The following is a 25894-nucleotide window of genomic DNA, read 5'->3' on the forward strand; positions in this document are numbered from 1 at the left end:
ATAGACAAATTATATATGAATGGAAAGGTCTTGCAAGAAATGAAATTATTAGAGACCCTTCTCAGCCGCCCCCAGACAGACAATCACGCGATCAAAAACAGTCAAGAATAATGACGTCACATGATCGACTCACTCGGCTCTCTGTGCAAGCCAGCAGTACACTGATAACTGATTCACCTTCCTGGTCTCTATTTTTCTTCGAATTTACCGTTTTCTTCATGTATTGTGATATCCGAATTCTGTTTTCGACAACTTTAGACTATAAGGGAACCAGAACTGTGTTATTTTGCCAGTTTTTTATTGAATTGTGAACTGGAAAGATCGATTTTGTCCACTCGACAGTCTTCGTTGTGTTGCTCTACTAACTATTGAAAAACTCCAAGCTGCACGGTCCCATTCACTTGCTCCCGATGCATGTTGCAGGCTACGCTGTTTGATCCAGTCAAAAGTCAAGGTAAGCATGTTTGGAAACTGTACTTGTTCTGACGATGCATTCAGGTCAGATGACAGATACAGATCTGATATAAGTTTAGAATCATGCATTTTGGCATAACTACTATTAAAATTTAAAAGTTTTTATTTTAGAAATAATGTTTTTGCACAATTCCAGCAGATTTTTTCTTCAGATTTCTAAAACTGGTCAGGACTCAGGCAGGCGATTAAATTATTTAGGAGCACTGGTAAGGACCATGGCTGAAAATCTGCTGTTTCAGAGGAATGTTTAAGTTGTTATTATACACATAATTATATCACCATGATAGGGGAAATAAACCCTCCCAAAACAATTAGTGACATAAATTGGTGCGATACTTTTTTTATTTTTTATTTTTTTATTTTTTTTTTTTTTTATAGTTATAATAATAAGTAAAGAAATGAATTGGTCGCCAGAAAGGTTGATGAAAATAAAACTGATTTTGAATTCATGGAGGCAAAGAAATTTAACGTATAAAGGGAAAATACTTATTTAAAAAACTCTTGTGATATCAAAGCTCGCATATATAGCACAAATTGTGCCATGTCCGCTTTATTAAATCTATAGGAATATGATAAACTTTTCCAAAATTTATCATGGGGCTCAAAAATAAAAGTTAAAAAGGAATGTAATTTATGATAAATCCTTTTCAAGACGGGGGTTTAGGTATGAGAGATATTCAGACACAATTTATGTCTTACAACCTAAAATGGTTGTTTAACTTTTTAAGCAGTCTTGATTCGAATGTTAAAACGGGAAAATGGAATATACTTTTTACGTACTGGATTGATAAAATTGGTATTGAAGTAGTAATGAATTGCAATTGTTCACCAAAACATCTACGATTTATTAAAGGTAAAATACCTGAATTTTATTAGGAGTTGCTGTATACTTGGTTCATGGTCAAACAAACACCAATTTCAAAAGAAAAAACAACTTTCTTATAAAATAAAGGAGTATTTAATAAAAGAAATGTTATGGCTGAATAATGATATTACTTTCAAAGGAAATGTATTGTTATTTAGAAATTGGATAAGATCCAACATATTATTTATTGGTGATTTAGTTAGTAATTTAACCATTTTCTAAACAATGAAGAACTTAAATCCAAACTTGTATACAAGGATGGTAGATGGTTAAGTGAATATGCCAAAGTGAGAACAGCAATTAATCAACATTGGATCAAATGCATAAAGGAAAATGAACGGATTGTAAATAGGCAAATACAGTTTACGTACTCTACTGTGAAAATTGTAAAAACACGAAGTAAGCGTAGAGTGTGTTAAATTGAAACAAATTTATAATGATCTCTTGACTTTAAAAAAGAAGACGTCTAGAGCAATTTGTTACTGGAATAAAATTTTTAACCCAAATCCTGCGATTAATTGGAAATCCCTTTGGTTATATAAGTTAAAATATGTTTGTGATAATTCTCTCATTCAATTTAATTTTAAGTTTATGGACAATATTTTGCCAGTTCCATCCAAATTGTTATGGAATTTAAAAGACTCTGATATTTGTAATTATTGTGACCAAAAGGGAGATTTAATGCATGCATTTTTCTTTTGTGATTCAGTTAAACCATACTTTAGGCGAAACATCTGTTGTATAAGAATTTTGTGTTTTTACCTCAGTTTGCCATATTTAACTTAGGTACAAAGATAGAAAATATCAATGATATAAGATTATTTATTAACTACGCACTTTTTCTATTTATAGAGCAGCAATTATACATATAAGAAACAAAAATGCGACACATAATATTTTGAACGATTATTTGTCTTTATTGTTAAGAGATCGTATAGAGGTAGAAACAAACAAAAGCAAAACAAATGAGATAAATATTGAGTTGTGGAAAAGGGTCCTTGGAGGATTGTAATTCCTTTTTAATTCAATTCATTGCTGTCATCGTATTCCGACAATCTGTAGTTTTCCTTGTCTGTACCTTAAATTATAGTATAGGCCTACAGTGTTGTTTTGGTTTTTTTTTTCATTTGAAAAAAGGAAATTTTGTAATAGCCTGTAATTTTTATGTGGATTTGATATGTAATAAATGAGACCAGAAATGGTATAAAGAGAAAAAAAAAATCTTGATCATGTCAATTTTTCATCATTTTATTATGTCACCATCATCATCATCACAATCATGATCATCATCATTATCATCATCATCATCACCACCACCACCACCACCATCAGGCATCTTCATCATCACCACCACCATCAGGCATCACCACCACCACCACCACCACCATCAGGCATCACCACCACCACTATCACTCAGGCATCACCATCATGGCATGACTAAAGGCAAAGCCCGGACTAAAGTAAAGACTTTTAAAGTATAATGTCGAGATAGACTACATGTATATACGCTAGACATGATATCATTCATTATTTCATATCATTGACTAGACAGGAATAACCGTCGTTTCTGTGGATTTATTCAACAATTTGTGACATTTTACTATACTCCCCATTCACCATATGTGTTGGTGAGTGAGCCAACGCAGTTCAGCGGAACAACCAAAATACAGAGACTGAAGCTTTTGCCTTTGGTCTAATCATTGACATTGTCTCATATCATTGATGATCATTGTCTCATCCAGCCAAATTAAAAGTTAAAAAAAAACCTACTGTACCTTCAAATTCAATATAAGAAATCTCGTCTACTGCTATCTCATCAGTAACCTTCCATGTGGAGATAATTGACTCAGTAAGTGGAATCAAAATTCTTGAAAAAATTCATTCACTCACCCATTCATAGACTAGAGTGCGTGAATATAGTACGTGTACACACGGCATGCAGTCATAAATACATTCAGCACACATGCAATCGACTCTCATTTGTTTATTACACGACTTTTCGACAACAGATGGGGATATTCGAAAAAAAATCGCAGCTCAGCGATCAATCCACTCAGAAACTATAATTATCTCTATCATTCCCCGGCCCCCCACTCGGGGTCGGAAGGACATCATGCGTGTTCCCAAAATGTCCGGTAAAGGGGTACCGGTACTTTTTCGCGGGACAAGTCCGGCCCGCGAATTGTAAAAAAAGGGGGTGTATTTCTTTTTTCACCCGGAGATTTCTTTAAAAAGGGGGTGTTTTTTATCTCACTCTTTATCTCCTGAGAAATTTCAGGGGGTTATAAAATATTTTGAATAACATAAAAAAATTGATCAAATCCCGGGATCAATAAAATTCCTGAAATTCCTGCTAGTTTTGAAAGCTCATCATTCAGGGTGATTTCATTTTGAAAAGTAAAGTACGGACCTTTTGTTGGAATGATAGCTCACCTGAGATAGGGGGTATATACAAAGAGCAGTGTTCCGGATCTAGGGGGGTCTGCAAGGCAAATCCGGCCCGCGAATTGTAAAAAAAGGGGGTTTATTTCTATTTTCACCCGGAGATATCTTTAAAAAGGGGGTGTTTTTTATCTCTCTCTTAAGCTCCTGAGAAATTTCAGGGCCGGGTTTATAAACTATTTTGAATAACATAGAAAAATGGATCAAATCCCGGGATCAAAATTCCTGAAATTCCTGCTAGTTTTGAAAGCTCATCATTCAGGGTGATTTCATTTTGAAAAGTAAAGTACGGACCTTTTGTTGGAATGAGAGCTCACCTGAGATAGGGGGTATATACATAAAGCAGTGTTCCGGATCTAGGGGGGTCTGCAAGGCAAATCCGGCCCGCGAATTGTAAAAAAAGGGGGTTTATTTCTATTTTCACCCGGAGATTTCTTTAAAAAGGGGGTGTTTTTTATCTCACTCTTTATCTCCTGAGAAATTTTAGGGGGTTATAAAATATTTTGAATAACATAAAAAATTTGATCAAATCCTGGGATCAATAAAATTCCTGAAATTCCTGCTAGTTTTGAAAGCTCATCATTCAGGGTGATTTCATTTTGAAAAGTAAAGTACGGACCTTTTGTTGGAATGAGAGCTCACCTGAGATAGGGGGTATATACATAAAGCAGTGTTCCGGATCTAGGGGGGTCTGCAAGGCAAATCCGGCCCGCGAATTGTAAAAAAAGGGGGTTTATTTCTAATTTCACCCGGAGATATCTTTAAAAAGGGGGTGTTTTTTATCTCTCTCTTTAGCTCCTGAGAAATTTCAGGGCCGGGTTTATAAACTATTTTGAATAACATAGAAAAATGGATCAAATCCCGGGATCAATAAAATTCCTGAAATTCCTGCTAGTTTTGAAAGCTCATCATTCAGGGTGATTTCATTTTGAAAAGTAAAGTACGGACCTTTTGTTGGAATGAGAGCTCACCTGAGATAGGGGGTATATACATAGAGCAGTGTTCCGGATCTAGAGGGGTCTGCAAGGCAAATCCGGCCCGCGAATTGTAAAAAAAGGGGGTTTATTTCTATTTTCACCCGGAGATATCTTTAAAAAGGGGGTGTTTTTTATCTCTCTCTTTAGCTCCTGACAAATTTCAGGGGCGGGTTTATAAAATATTTTGAATAACATAGAAAAATGGATCAAATCCCGGGATCAATAAAATTCCTGAAATTCCTGCTAGTTTTGAAAGCTCATCATTCAGGGTGATTTCATTTTGAAAAGTAAAGTACGGACCTTTTGTTGGAATGAGAGCTCACCTGAGATAGGGGGTATATACATAGAGCAGTGTTCCGGATCTAGAGGGGTCTGCAAGGCAAATCCGGCCCGCGAATTGTAAAAAAAGGGGGTTTATTTCTATTTTCACCCGGAGATTTCTTTAAAAAGGGGGTGTTTTTTATCTCACTCTTTAGCTCCTGAGAAATTTCAGGGGGTTATAAAATATTTTGAATAACATAAAAAAATTGATCAAATCCCGGGATCAATAAAATTCCTGAAATTCCTGCTAGTTTTGAAAGCTCATCATTCAGGGTGATTTCATTTTGAAAAGTAAAGTACGGACCTTTTGTTGGAATGAGAGCTCACCTGAGATAGGGGGTATATACAAAGAGCAGTGTTCCGGATCTAGGGGGGTCTGCAAGGCAAATCCGGTCCGCGAATTGTAAAAAAAAGGGGGTTTATTTCTATTTTCACCCGGAGATATCTTTAAAAAGGGGGTGTTTTTTATCTCTCTCTTTAGCTCCTGAGAAATTTCAGGGCCGGGTTTATAAACTATTTTGAATAACATAGAAAAATGGATCAAATCCCGGGATCAATAAAATTCCTGAAATTCCTGCCAGTTTTGAAAGCTCATCATTCAGGGTGATTTCATTTTGAAAAGTAAAGTACGGACCTTTTGTTGGAATGAGAGCTCACCTGAGATAGGGGGTATATACATAGAGCAGTGTTCCGGATCTAGAGGGGTCTGCAAGGCAAATCCGGCCCGCGAATTGTAAAAAAAGGGGGTTTATTTCTATTTTCACCCGGAGATTTCTTTAAAAATGGGGTGTTTTTTATCTCACTCTTTAGCTCCTGAGAAATTTCAGGGGGTTATAAAATATTTTGAATAACATAAAAAAATTGATCAAATCCCGGGATCAATAAAATTCCTGAAATTCAAGCTAGTTTTGAAAGCTCATCATTCAGGATGATTTCATTTTGAAAAGTAAAGTACGGACCTTTTGTTGGAATGAGAGCTCACCTGAGATAGGGGGTATATACATTGAGCAGTGTTCCGGATCAAGGGGGGTCTCCAAGGCAGAAAAAGCCCGCGAAAAGCCCTCGAAAGGGGGTTCAGAAACTTTGGCAGACCATCGATAGGAGGGTGCTTTCAAAGGGAGGGAACGAGCATAGGCGTGCCCTAATTAACACTGAGTGGGGGGGGGGGCGGGCGGGGGAAGTTCACTCTGACAAAAAAATATTTAAACAAATCAGTTCTAGATTTAATGGGATTGATCTCAGATTCGTAGAGGAGTTGATACATGTAAATGCTAAACCTTTTTTTCTTACTGTAACCCCTTTTTTTGGTTATTGGTATTCCAGACCAACAATTCCTAAATAGGCCTCAACTTTTGACAGTTTTGTTACCTTTTTTTCTCTAAAATATCATCTGTCGTATTAGCCCAATTTCATATTGGTATACCCCCATCCAAAGAAAGATGTATTGATTGCCTGTTTTAAAAAAAATATCCTTGATGAAAATATTTTTTTCTTTTATCAAATAGGCCTATTCATTTAAAATATAAAACCCCGACAAAACGTAAAGCACTGAAATCCTATACGAAACAGAAATAATAATAATATAACAAATGTGAATACAGCCAGATGCGGATCCAGGATTTTCCAAAAAGGGGGGGGGCAAATTTTTCAGAGGAAAATTTTGACCCAAAAAAAGGTTTTCAACCACAAATAAAGGATATTTCGAACCCGAAAAATTTTGACAAGCAAAAAAAAAAAAAAAAGTCTTCAATTTAAAAAGAGGGGGCACACCTCAGTTTTAATGCCATTTTTACATTACAAATTTTAATTTTGCTTCTCAAAGGGGGGGGGGACGTGCCCCCTGTGATACAAATGAAAATGATACAAATTTATTATTTTTAACATAAATATAATGTTCAACAGCCCGGTAGTAATTTAACATACAGATTGGAAAGCGTTTAATGATAATGAATATCTGGATTTGTTTAAAATGACACGATATTTGGAGTACAAAGTAATGAAATTTAATTGAACTACTATTATGTTTATATAATCCAAATAAAAAAATACTTAAAGTGACTTAATTAAACAAAACTAAGTAAAAAAAATTAAAAAAAGAAGGGGGTTGATTGGTTTAACGATTTGTTTACTGTTTTATTCTATACTAGCAGAGCCCGTGGAAATTCCACGGGTTTTGGGGGTGTGATTAAGTTAAATAGAATTCGTTGTATATTGACAGGTTTATTCAAGATAGGGAAAGAAATAAACATTTGCATTTCTTAAGGGAAGGTTGTGGTTTGAAAGGAATGTGAAAGTTAGGTTTTTATTTGAAGTCGTAATTTGTTTTGAAAAATATATGATTGATTAAAGGTAATAGTGAGAAAGTAAAAAGTGATAAAGAGTCTAGGATTTGGTTAATAAAAGAAATACAGATAAGAGAATTAAAATGCTATTAAAGTTGGACGAATATGATATTTAGTTAAAGTAGGGTTTAAAAATATTGCCCTTCATTTTAACTATAAAAAGGGAAGTTTAAAAAGTATTTGGTTTTGGAGGATTTACATTAACCCTTTTATTTACTTGTTCAACGTATTTCATTGCATTAGCTGATATTCATTTTATCGCCCCCGCCTTTTATTTATTTTTTTTTTTTTACTGTTTTTCATTTATATTGGTCCCAAAAAGTAAAGAAGGAAGAAAACATTTTAAAAAGACGCAAGTTTATTTTTTTTATTTTATTTTTTTTTTTTGGTCCCCTTAGTCACTAAAAAAAAGGAATACAGAAAGAAAATAATAAGGAAGTATAAAGGTAAGAAAGGACGAAAGAAAAGAAAGAAGAAGAAGTGTAAGGTAAAGAAAGGATAAATAAAAGGGAAAAAAGAAAGAACAAAGTGAAAGGAGTCAAAGGGGAAAAAATGTAAAATAAAAAGAAAAAAGTATGAAAGCAATGGGGAAAAAACAAAGAACAAAAGAATCAAAGAAGGAATGAAAGAAATGAAGCAAGCAAATTAAGATAGAAAGAACGAAAGACAGAAAATTCATAAAAGAAGAGGAAGGCCTTATTTGGCGCAGTTGGGAACATTCATTGTTGATGTTAATGTATATCTATTATAAGGATATAAATGAAGAATAGGAAAAAGTAAAAAAATAAAAATAAAAGTATGGAAGGTAACTTATACGAAACGAAGAAAGAAGGATTGACAGAAGGAAAGAATTTAAAGAAATATAGAAGGAAGGAAAGAAAAGTGAACATGTGTCCAATTACTGATTTGCATATGTGCATTCCCTGCATACCATGCAAAGAGTAAAGGAGAAGTCCACCCCACCAAAAAATTAATTTGAATTTAAGGGAAAATAAAGTATTGCAGAAAATATCATAAAAACTATGATTCAAAATTTAAAAAATTACTATTTTGACATTGAGAAATTTGCCTAATTTTACAAAACAATTATATGCTCATCTTGGTCAATGTGCAAATTACAGAACCCATTATGTCACACACACACTCTAATTTCTTGTGTATTTTTTTTTTGTTTGATACATGTACATGACATGTATATTTTATTTTAATTTTCTCATTTTCTTTAACAAATTTTGAGAGGGATTTTAATTCCTCCATTAACATTCGTAGTTTCCATGAATGTAACATATTGTGATTCGATGAAGAGTTTTTATATCAAATTTGCTAAAATTGATATAATAAAATGCAACCAAAATTTAGAAAGTAATGTGATGTGAGTGACATAATCAACTCTATTTGCATACCATTGTTTTGTGTATATAACTGTTTTGTGTTAAAAAAGGGAAATTTCTCTATTGATTCAAAGATTTTTTGTTGATGTGCACTTGACCTGTAACTCACTTCCCTTCCCACCCCTGCCCAAATAAGTGTAATCAAGAACTTGAAAATCAAAAGTGATTAAGAAGAAGTAAGATTTAATCATAGTTATTAATAGCTCCATGATTTAATAATACAGGCTTAAATAGAAATTCACATGAAAGTAAAAAGAGAATAAAGCTGGGTAGGAACGGGGAAGGAATATGATTTAAAGAAAAAGCTAAAATATATCCACACCACCCCCGAAAAAAAAAGACTTCTTCCGTCGTGTTCGATCCAGGGTCCCTGCAATCGTTAAACATTGTACTTGTGGGTTTTTAATGCGATACCAAATGTTGTTAGTCTGTGCGCTGCTGTTGACCATCAGAACGCGGCGTTCGGAGCGAGACGACCCACGTGACGCGTCTGTCGTCTGTCATGGTCGAATGTCGGGCTACAACACGCAAGTCTACGGGGATTTTCGGTGGAAGAATCGGACGATGACTTGGGCGTGCGAGGTCGTGATGGGCTTGGAGTGCGGCGAGTCCGTGAAGTGTGGCAGGCCCGACACGCGGTGCGATTTTGGAGCCCGGGCGTGGCGGATCCCGGGAGGAGATACGGTTCAACCGATCACCCCCGTCCGGGCTTAGAGTATTTATGTAATAGATAATGTATATAGAGTTGCTCTGATTTGTTTTCTTTTTTATTTGTTTCCCTTGTTATGTAATGTACTTTGCAAGGATATTTTTTCATATTTTTTGTTTGTCTGATCTTATATGTTTTAAACGATTGATTAAGTAAGTTTATAACATATTCTCATCCATGTTGCAACGTTCCATAATATATAATGTAGTACATGTTAATTTTTTTTTTTTTATGAGTTCCATGTCCTTAACTTGTGGAGCGTTGTGGCCCAGATTTAGTCTACGGACTTTGAAACAGAGGGTCATGGGTTCGAATCCCAGCCATGGCGTAATTTCCTTCGGCAAGAAATTTATCCACATTGTGCTGCACTCGATCCAGGTGAGGTGAATGGGTACCCAGCAGGATTAATTCCTTGAATGCATGAGCGCTGGAAGGCAGCTCGAGCTAAGGCCGGGGTAATAATAACAACGCGCCTCGGAATAGAATATTTCTAGATAGATGGCGCTATATAAATGCCTATATATTATTTATTATTATTACCCGGTAGGATTTATTCCTTGAACGGCTTTAATTAGCGCCTATTAATATGGCGGCTTAGAGCTACAGCCGGGGTAATAATATGATACCAAGTATCAAAGCGCAGTTGAGTATTATGCACATAGTAACTGCGCTATATAAATGGATATAATTATCATTATTAGTATGCAATACTATGATTCATTCATTCATTCGTTCATTCATTCATTCATTCGTTCATTCATTCGTTCGTGCAGTCATTCGTTCGTTCGTTCATTCATTCATTTATTTATTTATTTATTAAACAATATTTCAATAGGGTGCCCTTTCAGCAAAAGCTGGTATCAAAAGGGGCCCTAAAAGCATAAAAACAAGACATGTATATACAAGTGGTAAAACATACAAGGTTAACAAGGTAAAAACATTATATAAATCATACATATTAGAACACAGAAAGGCATGCAAAATTGAGTTATTAAAATATTTGTGGCACAGGAATCATTGACATTTTAACATTTGCTGGACATTATATATGATTTGAGTTCTTTTTTAAAACTAGAGAGGGTGGATAGGGTTTTTAAATGAAGGGGTAAGGAATTGAACATTGATATTGAGGAAATAATGAATGAGCATTTATAGTATTCAGTATTGCATTTTGGGACATCGAGCTGTAGATTGGAGGCGGATCGTGTATTTACGTTATGTTTTTCGGATACTAATTTAAAATTTTCATTAAAAAAGTCGGAAGATAAGTTATTTAAGCTCTTAAATATAAATATACATCGAAAATACATTACTCTTTGGGGAAAGGAGAACCATTCAAGTTTTTTAAATAACTGATCAGACGGGGTGAGGACGTTTGCTTTGAGTATTATTCTGGCAGCACGTTTCTGAAGTTTTATTATTTGATTTGTTTGTGTGATAAATCTTAAACCCCATACCTCACAACAATAGTCAATTTGACTTTGGATTAAACAGTTATAGATTAGTTTTGCAGTGGTAACATCAATGAATGGATTAGCCCTTTTCAGTATGGCGAGAGCAGCACATACTTTTTTACTAACGTGTTCTACATGATCATGCCAAAGAAGTTTATCGTCTATTATGACACCTAAACACTTAGTGGAGTGAACCTTATTTATTACTTTACCATCATTCGTTCGTTCATTCGTTCATTCAGTTCAAAATTTTGAATGTTGCATCATCTTAAAGATTATTCAAAATATTTCCTTTTTTAAATATAAGGCATTTTAATTTGCACCATTGAGCTATTTACACGTTTTTGGAAGTTCATACGGTGGCCTGCGATGGCAGGGGCGGATCTAGACCAAAAGCTTCGGTCTCTGTTATGTTGGTTGTTCAGCTGAACTCCGTTGGCTTCACTCACCAAATACAGAGACCGAAGTTCTAGCGCGATCTGTACAGGGGACTCAATGGCCATATGTTTATGTACTTAAGATCGGATAAAACGGGGAAGTGAATTTGCGCGACAGCCGAGGTAAGTCACTGTTTTTGTTCCTTTTAACTTGATTTTTCTCCGTTTTTTGGCAATTGATGCCAAGAGGGAATATCAATTTGCATTTTGGTCGCGTGAATTTTCAAAATTTTTACTCATTAAAGACAAAAATTGAAGAGCCCCGACGGGGGGATTTTGCATTGCAAGTCCCCTAATGGTGGCTGCACGCTAGCGAGCCGTCTGTGTATGAGGAGAAATTAAAAAAAAAATAAAATGTTAAAAAACTCCTCGAAACAGACGGCTGCCAGCTGTCTAGGGCGGATCCAGCTTTCGCCAATAGGGGGGGGGGGCGAACAAAATTACCCATATTTTCCCCGATCGGCCGCTCAAAGTTGATTTTCATTTGTTTCTTTGAAAGGGGTAGTCCTAACAGTCACTTCTTAGCTTTATTCTCCCAAAACATATATAAGCCCTAATTGAATAGTACGAGCACGAGCTATTTTTAAAAGAAAATTTCATGTATTTTGTCCTGAAAATTGAACATTCTGAGCAATGATTGCGATCAGTTCGATTATCTATTTAGTAAGCCTACGTCATATGCACGGAGTTGACATCAAGAGTTACAAGTTGATATATAGGATGATATATGATTAACTTATGACTAATATTTGGTAATGTAAGTTAGGTGGCTATTTATAAAAGTCTTTCCTCGCAGTATATAGACATACCTCTGGGTCGTGTGGTCTAGTGGTTAGAGCATTGTAAGGTTGTGAGTTCGAATCCCCGCTCTTCCATTGTCTCCACTTTGATTAGAAAAAAACCCGAGAGTAAATTCTGCCATCGACAGTGTCAGCTACTACTACATGTATGCATGATAAACATAGAATTAAAATTTTCCTATGCACTTTATGAGTTGTGACCGACTTTGTTATGTTCAAAAACAAATTTATCGTCTCTCGGCAGCCGCTATCAGTGAGTCTTCATGTGCCGAACCATACGGAATGCGGTTCAAAATATGGTTTGGAGCAGTGAGATCAATCAACTTGTTCGGTTTTCTAAGACATATTTCATCATTTTTATTAAAAACAAAACCAATCATCTGCGTAGACAACGAGATTTATTCTTAAAGGACAAGACCACTCCAACAAAAAATAGATTTGAATAAAAAGAAAAAAAATCTAACAAGCATAACACTGAAAATATCATCAAATCGGATGTGAAATAAGAAAGTTATGACATTTTAAAGTATCGCTTAATTTCACAAAACAGTTATATTCACATCCTGGTCGTTATGCAAATGAGCGGACTGATGACATCTCCAACTCACTATTTCTTCTGTATTTTATTATTTGAAATATTCTAATTTTCTCCTCATTGTAAGTGAAAAAACGAGTAATTCCTCCCTGAACATGTGGAATTAGCCTAGCTTAATACTATGGTTCAGTCAAGTTCGTCCCTATTATCAAATATGTTAAGAATGGAATATTGTATTATTCAAACAATAAAAAAACCAAAAGAAATAGTGAGTGAGGGACACCATCGACTGTCTCATTTGCATGTCACTGAATTGTGCATATCACTGTTTAACAAAATATAAGCGAAACTTGAAAATGTAATAACTTTCTTATTTTACATCCAATTTTGATAAAATTATGCTGGTTTGGTTTTTATCTATTTATTCAAATCAACATTTTTATGGGGTGGACTACACCTTTAAGTGTGAAGAGGCAAATAAAAAAAATACTTTCCGGTGATATGTGGTAAGGAAATAAAGTGCAGTCACATCATAATGATGTAGGTAATATTACATTTCACCACATTAAAATGGATAAATTAAGGTTTGTGATTGAAAATGACTGAACGAATTAAGAGCATAGAATAATGAACTCGTTGAAACTACGTACATACATGGCATATGGACGGATGTCGAGAGATACGTATATTCAACCTTCAAAGACGACAAATAAGTATTCTCAACAAGTTTATCTCAGTTATACTGCACGTACTCGCACGATTCTGCAACTTATTTTGATGCAACCCAACATACACTACCTGAAAATTCTGAGACATCCTCCACAGCAAAAAAATGTGGTGTTAACCGGTGTACATAGATGACCACACCGGTAATTTTACACCGGTGTTACTGATTGACAGTGTTAGTTTAACACCTGTAGGTGTTATTACAACGCCTTTGGTTGTTACATTTACACTCTTTGGTGTTATGTTCAATCTCTAGGGTTTAATTTGAACACCTCAGGGTGTGGTCCTCTATTAACACCAACTGGTGTCAGTTTTAACACCATAGTTTTTACAGTGCGGGGGTTGTCGTGTGGGCTGCTTATGTCTAGTGGCTGTCTCACGGGCCATGTTTGTTTAATTTTGGTCTCGTGGGTCAACTTTTATAGGTCACACGGGCCTAACTACAACTGGCAGGCCAAAGATATTCATTCGAGCCAACTCATTGCTCAATTTTGAAATTGATATTGCTGATTGACAAAAATGAATGAATATGATTGACAATCTAACACTGATTCTAGGGAGGGTACCTACTGAACTTCCTTTTTCCAAATTCGAAAGATATATCACTACTTTGGAACTATTTTTTTTTACTGGCGGAAGAATTAGGGCCATTTTACTCTCTCAATTAAGTGATGAATTTGATCCTGTCAGGTGTAGTCTTCATAAATGCCGGTTTATTTTTAAAATGAGCCGGTCGAGGTACCCTTTTCTGGTCAGATATGGAATCTCAGACATATATCCTGTCCACTGGTAGTAAACCCTCGAATTTCCTCCTTATTTTGTATGAATTTTTTTTAAGTGCCACTTTAACACACGAATCTATGGGAAATGAATTAGGCCTGTGATACCTTTATGTAGTGTCTATCTCGTAGACCTTTAACGTCCAGTCTCTATCTCTAGAAAGTTGTCGGATTCGTGGGACTATTTTGATTAAAGGGGTACTCCAGGCTGAAAATAATATGATTTAAACAGATAAAGACAAATCAGACAAACCAAACATTGAAAATTTGATCAAAATCGGACAACGAATAACACAGTTATGGCATTTTAAAGATTTGCATTATTCCGGTGAAACAGTTCTTGGCATATCTTCATGAATATTCAATAAGCAAATTGATGATGTCATATCCCTACTTGTTATTTTGTGTTTTATTATATGAAATTTGGTTTATTCATTTTTTCTACCAAGAACTGAAAAAATAGGATTGACAACTGATTTAGTGCATTGGATATTCATTGCTGCAACTTATTTCATTATAGAGGAGACATATTATTCATACATGTATGAAAAAATGAAACAATTACGATTTCAAGTTAATAACATAAGAAAAAGGAAAGTGGGGATGTGACATCATTAGCCCACCTAATGACAATTCATTATGACGTGCATAATAACTGTTTTCACAAAATATTGCTAAACTTCAAAATTCAATAATTCCGTTATTTGTTATCCGATTTTGATGAAATTTTCAGCATTTTGCTTTGTGGATTTTACTCCATTTATTTAGGTATAAATATTTTCAGCCCGGAGTACCCTTTCTTTTTCCGTTGGCCTATTTGACAGAGTGTCGATCTCTTTGGACAGATGACTCGCGGGCTATCGGATTTGCCGGCTGTCGGTCTCGCGGGCGGTCGGTCTCATTGGTTATCGCTCTCGTGAATGCCGGCCTCATGGGTTTTACCCCTATACCTTGGGAACACCCCATCCACATTCTTTTTATCAAGGAATTTTGTTCATTAGCGCTTACAAACTGTTTGCGAATTGTTACAGGTACTTCTAAAACTCCAAGGCCTTTAAATGATTATTCCATGCACGAACTAAGTTTGTTTGAAAGTTTGTACATAAGTATTTGATGATGGTATATCAATCAAGGCCCTGGTTATAGGACTAGAACAACGCCTATGGTATGATTCAATTATCTTTATTATTATATCAAAAAAAGACACTTAGCAATTACTCAAATAACTGTACAGTCTTCAATCCTTTGTTAATTCAGACTACATTTCAGAATTTACAGAGAATATATATACAGAAATCAATATTGATCAGTTTAATTATCTAGGCCTATACAGTAAATATCATGGTCTACATTACAAATACTTGAGTTGAAATCAAGAAATATAACTTACAAGATGCATACATGATATAATTTAAAAACCTTTGCTCTATACTTGTGGGTCATGTGGTCTAGTGGTTAAAATATTTTTCAATTCAATTCAATTCAAATAAACATTTATTTTCTTCCATTTCAAAACACTTTTCATAAACATTAGTTCATACAAAAATCAAATTGTTATGAGGAATATAAATATGTACATGTTTGGTATAAAGAAGAAGGCGTATACCCTAAAAGCCGAGGCTTGTGACGGGATACGCCTATAGACAGAAATACAATACAAAATACAATACAAATGAAAGGGCAGAGAAAAGAAGAGAAGGAAATGGAACGAGAGAGGGAGACGTGAGCGGGAGGCGGGCATGAATTACTGTATAAAATAGAATGCTCAACAAATGTATCAGTGGGGGCAAAAATATAAATGCCGCAACAACAATTGTCCATGGTTCATGTTAACTTAAAGTCAAAAGGAAACGTAAGTTGAAAAATATTCATATATAAAATGACAGAAGAAGTTTTTTCATTTTATACTTAAAGCTACTTGACGATAGAGATTGTTTTATGTAATCCGGTATTTCGTTCCATATTTTGGGGCCAGTATAACGAATGTTGTGTTGAAAGATTATTTTTCTATGTTTGGGAATGAATATTTGATTATTTGAGCGGGTATCAAAATTATGTATGTTGGAAACATGCGTAAATAAATCACGAAATCTGTGTGGAATTTGAGAATTTAAACACCTGTAGAGAAACTGACATTGTCGAAGTTTATTGATGTCGTCTAATTTCAACAATTTTAGGGAATGAAACAAATTTTTACTAGTATTTGCTAGTGGTATATTGTAATCTGGAGAAATAATACGCACAATTTTATTTTGAAGGGAACATAATTTCTTAAGATGTGTTTGGTATGTGTTCGCCCAGACCAAATTACAGTAATAAAAATATGGCAAGATTAAAGAGCAATATAATGTACGCAATACAGTTTTAGGCAAGTAAAAACTTAGGCGATGTATTATTCCAATATTTTTTGCAACTTTGTTCTCAATTTCATTTATGTGATGTATCCATGTTAAATTACTATCAATAATAACGCCAAGAAACCTTGTATTTTCAACTCTGGGAATAATTTGGTTGTTAAGTTTCACCACTACATGATTAAAATCAATACGCCTTGTGGAGTTACGGAATATAATGTAATTGCATTTTTTATAGTTAATGGTAAGCTTGTTTGCACAAAACCATTTACAAACATTTGTTAGTTCAGTATTTACAGTTTCACACAAGTGATGAAGATTTCTATCAGAATAAACAATATTGGTATCGTCGGCGTACATGATAAAGGAAAGGAGATTGGACGAACGATAAATGTCATTAATAAATAGAATAAACAAAAGTGGGCCAAGCAATGACCCTTGTGGTACTCCACATTTAATTGTCTTAAATTCAGACTGAACGGAGTTATAAACGGTGCATTGTTTCCGATTTGAGAGGTAACTAGAAAAAAGGTCGAGGGCAGTTCCACGAATACCATAGTTAGTTAGTTTTGATAAAAGTATAATATGATTAATTGTGTCAAACGCCTTTGACAAGTCAATAAATATCCCTATTGCGAATGAGTCGTGCTCAAAGGAGTCAATTATGGTATTTGTTAATTCGAGAAGAGCTAGTTCTGTTGAGTGGTCACTACGAAATCCGTATTGAGATTCAAAAAGACACTTGGTATTTTCAAGAAAATTATAGGCCCTTTTATAAATAATCTTGTCCAATATTTTAGAAAATATACAGAGCACTGATATGGGTCTATAATTACCGATCTGCTCTTTGTCACCAGCTTTAAAAATTGGAGAAACTCGCGCAATTTTCATTTTTTCAGGAAACACCCCAGAGGTTAACGATAGATTGAATATATGACATAAAGGTTCGCTAATTAGTTCGATTACAAGTTTAACAATCTTAGGTGAGCATTCATCAAGACCTGGGGCTTTATTGTTATCGAAACGCATGACAATGTTACATATTGCACGTTGGCTTACCGGATTTAAAAACAAAGATTTTGAATTTGGTTCAGATAGATAAGTTCTGAAATCTGTATTATTTTGAGGAGTGATATTAGCTAGCTTTGGACCGATTTCAACGAAAAAATTATTAAAAGCATTTGCTATTTGGAACGGGTCTGACGACCGACCTTCGTCACAAACTATGGTGTTGGAGGTTGATTTTTTTCTTTTATTTAATATTGATTTGATCATTTGCCATGTACGATTTATATTATTTTTATATTCTTCAAATTTAGATTTATAATAATGTTTTTTAGCCTGCCGTTTCAAACAGTTAACTAGTTTAAGAGAATCTTTGTATTTAAGTTCGTTTCTAACTGTTGGTTTATGGATATATTTTTTATATAGATTGTTTTTATGTCGAATAGATTGAAGCAAACCATCGGTCATCCAGCATTTCAGTTTGATTTTCTTACTAGGTGTTTTTTTTTATGGAAAATTGTTATTATACAATGTAGTAAATTTGGTTATGAATATATCATATGATTCATTAGCATCCTGCATATTAAAAATTTCATCCCAATTTGAATTTTCGATTTCGCTTTTAAATTTCGCAATATTTTGTGATGTAAAAGACCTACGGAGTACGTTATGATTTGTCGATTTAATTTTACTAACATTCATGTAAGTTATATGAAATATTGGTAAGTGATCTGACACGTCAGAGTATATCACTCCACCGTTACTATCTAAGTCAAATTGATTTGTCAAAAAATTATCTAAAAGGGTGGCACTTGTCTTAGTAATTCTTGTGGGCCTGTGAATTAAAGGGAGAAAAAAATTACTGAAAAGACAGTTCACAAAGTTCTTACTTTGAGAATTTGAGTTGTGTTTTAAAATATCTATATTTAAGTCGCCCGTCAAAAATACCCTTTTATTTTCCCTAAAAAGACGGATCAAAAGGCTATCAAACTCTTCAATAAATGAATTAATGTCCAACGATGGGGCTCTATACAGGGTTCCTACAATGATATTTTTCCCTGAGCACTGTTCCAGTTCGATGAATAAAGAATCGCATGTTGCTTCGCTTAAATTAAGGTCACTGCGTACTACGAAATTAAAAGAGTCATGGATATACATTCCAACTCCACCACCTCTAGAATATTTCCTATTATTGCAAATAAACGAGTAGTTAGGCATATAAACAAGGGGACTTTCGAATCTTAGCCAGGTTTCGGATATGGCAATTATATCAAATGTAAATTTCAAAGAGTTAAGACAGCTTGAAATGTCATCAAAAGAATTTAAAAGACTTCTGGCATTAAAGTGAATGCTTGAAAATTTACCGCTGCTCGGGACACCAATATTTTCAAAGTTTGTATTAAATTCTTCATAACAATAGTACCGAGAGTCATTTGAACTCTCAGTATAGAATTGGAAGTCTGGGTCAACATCGTCATTTGGGACAATGCTTTCATGTGCTAAAAAAGGATCAAAATGTAAGTGAGAAATTCTATCAAAATTGTCTTCTAAGGGTTCATCAGCCGATATTACATCATCGAGCTCGTTATCATTCAACTGGTTGAAAGGAAATAATTGTTCAAGACAGTGTTTACAACAAGAAAAATATTCGTTCCAGTCATGGTTCCGACACATTTGCTTACACATGTAACAATATATGCGATTTAGGTCACTGAATTCTTGTATAGGTTCACTCGTCATCAAAGTAAAAATTTGTCGCTTTATCATGTAGGAATTTCAATCCAGACTGATACCTAATTTGACAAATGTCATTAAAATATATTAGGTTACATACTATGTGTATTGTAGCTTTGGCTTTGGGAAAGATAACAAAACCTATGCAAATTGTTGTTGCAAATTGAATGAGTGCGAACCAAATAAATACATATTGAACGTTAATTGCACGTCGTTTGGTATACACGGTAAAGTCATGCCCACAAGAAGGTTGGAGGAAGAGAATAAAGTTAGTAGAAAAGGAAATATGTGAAGAAGAAGAATTTGCCCTTATAATTAAGCTAATTTGGTACAAAATTATAAACATCGTGGATATAAAATCAGTAGAAAAGTTCATCGTATAACCACTAATAACCACTATAAGGAGCCATGCAATTATAAGGCAAAAGAATGATTAAGTGGATGCGTCTGCATCAAAAAGTAATATGCATTACGACATGAATTATTCAAAATAAATTGCTATGAATGCTATCATATCTCTTTCCTTATACACATTTTGGGAGTAAAAATAAATACCATAAATCTGATTTTTTTTTTTAATACATTTTTCGTGGTCTTGTCATAAATAAAGACATGAGTTCTTCTTGAGAAATTAACAATAGTTGGACAAGATAAACTTCAGACAATCAAAACTATAAAAAATAGATTGAATCAAAAGACGAGACTACCTGCATACACCATAGTTTGATGATTTTTTTTATATATAAAGACAATGAGACAAGTATAAAACGCAAATGCATGCAGTTAACTTTCCATCCATATCTTTTTTACATAACTGATATGTGCATCTATATTCTGTAATCAAGTAAATTTCCAAAAATCTTGACAGTGCAATGTTGCTATATAGAATTAAATACTTCATATTCTTCAAAATTGTGATAAAGAAACTTCGTCTAACAGTAAAATGACCCTTCAGCAGATTCTTGTTTTATCTTATTCTTTTTGTTTACAAGCTATAGGTACATCAATTTGTTTACAATAGTTTTGTTTCATAGATCAAAGTTGCACATCTGAGCAGAAAAAAAAAGAGAAAAAAAGAAAAAAAAAAAATTGAACTCATCATCGTAAGGTCGTGGGTTCGAATCCCCACTTTGATTAAAAAAGACCCATTTTCCGCTGTCTCCTACTATACCTGACTATCTTAGACGTAAAAGGCTTCCTATGTTATCTAAAAGTTGTGATTGACTTGATTGAAAGTTCGGAAAATAAATTTCTAGTCTCTCGGCAGACAGCTGAGTGGGAAAAATGATTATAAGATAACATTTCTATTAAGAGAAAAACACAAGCAATCATTCAGGTTACCAATGACTTTCAATCTTGTCTGTGACGCGGCAAATTAAAGAAAAACCAAGAAAGTGCCATCACATCATGATAATAGTATAACCTTCCACCACATTTAATGATTGGATTTGGTGATTGAACACGACTGAATGAAAATCATATAGAATAATAAACTCGTTGAAACTACATAAAGAGGGATGTCTTTACAGATACATACTCAGACGTCGAAGACGACAACGGTATTCGCTTAATTTCAACAAGTTTATCTGATACCTGACTGGCACGATCCTGCAACCGCTATTCCGGTCTTGAAACAAGATGAAGTCCGCACGACTCGCCATCCCCCTCTTCTTGGTATTCATCTTCTGTGTTTACCAAGCTTCTTCAGCTCCTGGTAAGTAAATAATGACAATACAGTTTTTCTTTCCAAATGTTTGCTTGGGTAAAGATAGAAAGAATCAAAGAAACAAATCAATGACATTTTGAGGAAACACTGCATGCAGAAATAATAATAATGATAATGAGCATTTGAATGTTGAGATCGATGTAACTTCTGAAAGCTTCCATCCTTCCTGGGCAATTGTTGGTCCTGAAAAGGACCTACCCAAAACCATATGTTGCGATCGCTACATGCTCCCGTTGGTAATGCGACCAAAAATGTATGTTTCAGGCTTGTATATACAACTCCCCATTTACTTTTCTGCATGCATATTTTGCTTAACTTGTTATTTTTCCCAAGTCTAACCTGAGCTTAGGACTTTCAGTCTTGTACATGATTCCCCAATTACTTTTTTTACACACTGCATAAACTCCGATGTTGATTTAGTACCAGCCAGGAATTATTATGTACACACCAGGGAAGTGTTAAACAACACCAGTTTGGTTATGGTCTAACACCAGATAAGTGTTTAACTTTATACAACACCAATTAGTGTTAAAACAGCATTGGTTTGATTCCAAACTGGTGTTGTTCCAATATCTCTCCGGTGTGGACATATTTTTCATTTCATTTTCATTTCAAATAAACATTTATTTTCCTCCATTTTACAAAATTTCTTCGTTTTTGTTAACAAGAATTCATATGAAATCAATTTCCATAAAGAATATAAATATATACAACTTATGTGTACAGAGGAAGGCATAGGTCCCTAGAAGCACATGCTTGTGGCGGGATACGCCTGTGGACATTTGAATATATATAATACACAAAATACAATACAAAGATATAGAATACAGGCTGGTGGTAAATCAATACCGGAGTTTTATGTGTTATTTTTTCTTCATGGGAGGACATGCCAGAGGTTTCATGGATAAAGAGTATTATGAGAATGATAGAAATATACATTTTGGGGGTAGATTTTCCGTATATAGGCCTCCAAAGGGCCAGAACACATCTGCGTACGACATAGGGTCGCATTGCCAATGAGAGCTATATGATCTTCGTATCATTTCGAAATTCAAATGCTCATGACTTTCTTTCTGTTCGTATATACATTTTTTTCTCAAGCTTTCATTGATATTCTTCTATTTTGTTTCACTACGGGCTCACTTATGGTTCTAGTTTTTCGTTCTCTTTTAATGGGAGCAACACTGATTCTATACTTATACTGATCGTTAATGTAGTGATTGTTGTTTAAAATCATAAAGCTGTGTCATTGGTGACTGGTGGTGATTTTTTTTTACCTGATTGCTAAGAAAGCATGAATGCTTGTAAGCAAGCAACCAGAGGACCGACGGCTAAAGGTCCTCTCCGAAGGACCTGGTACTGAGGATTAAAGGGATGGTCCGGGCTGAAAGTATTTATAGCTTAATAAATAGAGTAAAATTCACTGAGCAAAATGCCAAAAATTTCATCAAAATCGGATAACAAATAACAAAGTTATTGAATGTTAAAGTTTAGCAATATTTTGTGAAAACAATCATCATGAATATTCATTAGGTGGGCTGATGATGTCACATCCCTACTTGTTCTTTTGTATTTTATTATATGAAATTAGGTTTATTCAATTTTTTTCCTCCAAGAACTAGAAAAATTGGATTGGCAACTGATCTATAGTGCATTAGATATTTATTGCTGCAACTTATTTCATTTATTATGAAAAAAAAAAAAACTTAAGAAAACGGAAAGTGGAGATGTGACATCATCAGCCCACCTAATGAATATTCATGACGACTGTTTTCATAAAATATTGCTAAACTTTAAACTTCAATAACTTTATTTTCGGCATTTTGCTCAGTGAATTCTACTCTATGTATAAAGATATAAATATTTTCAGCCCGGACCATCCCTTTAATGCCTTACCAAGTGGCCCTAGGGCACCAGGTGGGAATCGAACCCGGGTCACCGGAATACGAATCCCCCGCTCTACCGACTGAGCTATCGCGCCTGAATAAAATAATTTTGATGAGATTTTTAAAAGATTGAGTCGAAAGATATACATTTTTTTTTTTTCAGGGAGGCTACATGGAAATCCACAATGTGGGGCATGCGTGACAATATGTGATCTTCCCCCATTTTTTAAAATAACATTTTGAATGACAAGGTTATCAGAAGTGGTGATTGAGATGAGTGTAAATTGGCCCGTCGTAATTCGGTATTAAAATAAAGATTTAATAGTTAAATTAAGATATGCTAATGTTTTAGTTGTTCACTTTTCATTTCATTCATGAATCAGCACCGCAAACTTTTCCGAGGAAAATTTTGTAAAGGCCTCCCCCAGGTTTTCAACGACAAATTAAGGATATTTCGTACCCGAAAAAAATTGACAAACCAAAAAAAAAAAAAAAAAGTTTTCATGGCATTTTTACATTACAAATTTTTAATTTTGCTTCTCAAGGGGGGGGGGCACGTGCCCCCTGTGCCCCCCTGGATCCGCGTCTGTTGTCATTCAAAATGTAAAAAAAAATGGGAGAAGGTCACATATTGTCACGCATGCCCCACATTGTGGATTTAGCCTCCCTGAAGAAAAAAAATGTATATCTTTCGACTCAGTCTTAAAAATCTCCTCCAAATTAGTTTATTCAATTCTTAGCTCTCAATGCGCCTCGAGCACTCTACCATGTATACAGAGTGAATTTTACGCTTTACAAGTAACATTTCGAATATACTTCTTATTTATTTTAATAAATTAAAATAGCTTATTCCTATTAGAAACATTCGTCGAAATAACTGGGGGATGGGTGGGGAAAAACTGAACGGCGAACACGGGAATGTGGAAATGGTGATCGTGTAGTTAGGGAGTTATTTAAAAAAAAACAGAAATGGATAATTTCAGGATGCAACTTAATAACATAAAGAGTAGGCATCATAAACTCGTACTCAGTTTTCTTTAATAGTAATTTCAATAACTATTCTCCTTCTTTATTCAATATCTTTGATTTCTGTTCTACATGTAGCTAAAGATGGGGCCGAGGAAGCAATATATGGTAAGATTGAATCCTACTATCTAATTTGATGCTTTAGTGGAGATATAATAAAAAAATATATATAATGAAGAAATGTGTCAAATAAACAGACGGGAGATCAAAAGAATAAGAATAAGGAATTAGATAGACAAATATCACAAGGATATTAACAAGAAGAAGAGGGAGAAGAGGCAGTAAGTGTGTATGTGCATGACCTTTAACTGACCTTTGCGTAATTTAAATGTCCAGTGATCCATAAATTTACATTTGTTTTTCATTAGCTTTAATTTGATACCAAATATGGTATGTTTATTCCTTAAAATAAGAAAATCTTAATTAAGAGGTGTGTGAAAAAAGGGCTTGGGCTATGACGGCAATATGAAAAAATGCGCAAGGGTGCCGAGGTGGCACCCGTCGGATTTTTGAAATAGACACCCCATACTACAACTTCCAGCAAAAAAAAATTGCAGTCGTACCCAATTTGACTGTCATGCAATAAATTTGATCATATCTACCCGACTAATATAATAGACTTCAATGAACACTGAAAATCATAAAAGTCAAGCGCGGGGTCAAGCGTACGTACGATTAATAATCAATGACCATGGTGTGTCGGGACCCCGGTGACGTCTTTCGCAAGGTGGCGTTGATTCATATCATATCAATTCAATTATTTTACTATCCATTTTCAACTGTTCATATTTACAATGATGACACAGTTAGCATAGCATAATGCGATCACTTTTTACAAACATCTTTAACCCTATTAAGGCCCGGGTATGATAAGAGAACACAAAGCTGAAATGCGTGAGGATGGGAACGTGAAACTTGACACCTTTGGTAGGTGTTATATTCTTCAGTGCTTATAGTAACATTCATATTTACAATTATTATTCATTGATAGCTTCTTTGAGGTAATTGCTATTCAAAACAAAGTCTATAATTATAATTCAAATCAGATTTCCATGGAGAATTAGGTTAACTATTTTCATTAATGTCAATTCTACTTTTGAAAAGTGAAATTAAGATTGTAAAGTTTTAAAAGACATTCGAGTCTTTTTAGTTATTTCATGTCATTTCGTTATTAAGTATTTCATTCGAAAAAAAGTCACGATTGTTTCCCTAAATTAGTTCAGTCGAATTACTGTCTAAAATATTCACCAATCAGCCGAATTTATATTATTTTCAAACCTGAAAATTTATATCGTTTCTATTACAAACATTCCTCGAAATGACTGGGGGATGGGTGGGGGAAAAAAACGAACAAACACGGGAATGTGGAAATTTAGCCTGTAATCGTGTAATGAGTTAGTTATTTAAAAAAATGAAATTGATAATTTCAGGATGCAACATATATAATAACATAATTAGTAGGCATCATATACTCGTACTCAATTTTTTTTAATAGTAATTTCAATAACTATTCTACTTTATTCAAAATCTTTGATTTCTGTTCTACATGTAGCTAAAGATGTGGCCGAGGAAGCAATATATGGTAAGATTTAATCCTACTATCTAATTTGATGCTTTAGTGGAGATATAATTAAAGAAAAAAACATACAATGAAGAAATGTGTCAAATAAACAGACGGTAGATCAAAAGAATAAGAATAGGGAATTAGATAAACAAATTTCACAATGATATTAACAAGAAGAAGAGGAGTGTATGTGTATGACCTTTAACTGAACTTAGCGTAATTTAAACGTCCAGTGATCCAAATACGGCTTGTTTATTCCTTAAATTAAGAAAATCATAATTAAGATTGTGAAAAAAAGGCGTGGACTATGACGTCAGTGAAAAAATGCCGAAGGGTGCCCAGGTAGC

The 25894-nt window shown here is 34.3% G+C and overlaps 1 long non-coding RNA gene across 1 annotated transcript; it reads left to right on the plus strand.

The window, feature by feature from the left end:
- Positions 1 to 17423: 17423 nt before the first annotated feature.
- Positions 17424 to 24913, plus strand: LOC135155402 (uncharacterized). Its single transcript, XR_010294595.1, has 3 exons — positions 17424 to 21059; positions 24062 to 24091; positions 24842 to 24913. It is a non-coding gene; the product is annotated as an uncharacterized LOC135155402 (long non-coding RNA).
- Positions 24914 to 25894: the final 981 nt, after the last annotated feature.

This window comes from Lytechinus pictus, chromosome 9, assembly GCF_037042905.1.
Source record: "Lytechinus pictus isolate F3 Inbred chromosome 9, Lp3.0, whole genome shotgun sequence".
In the NCBI taxonomy this organism is placed as follows: Eukaryota; Metazoa; Echinodermata; class Echinoidea; order Temnopleuroida; family Toxopneustidae; genus Lytechinus; species Lytechinus pictus.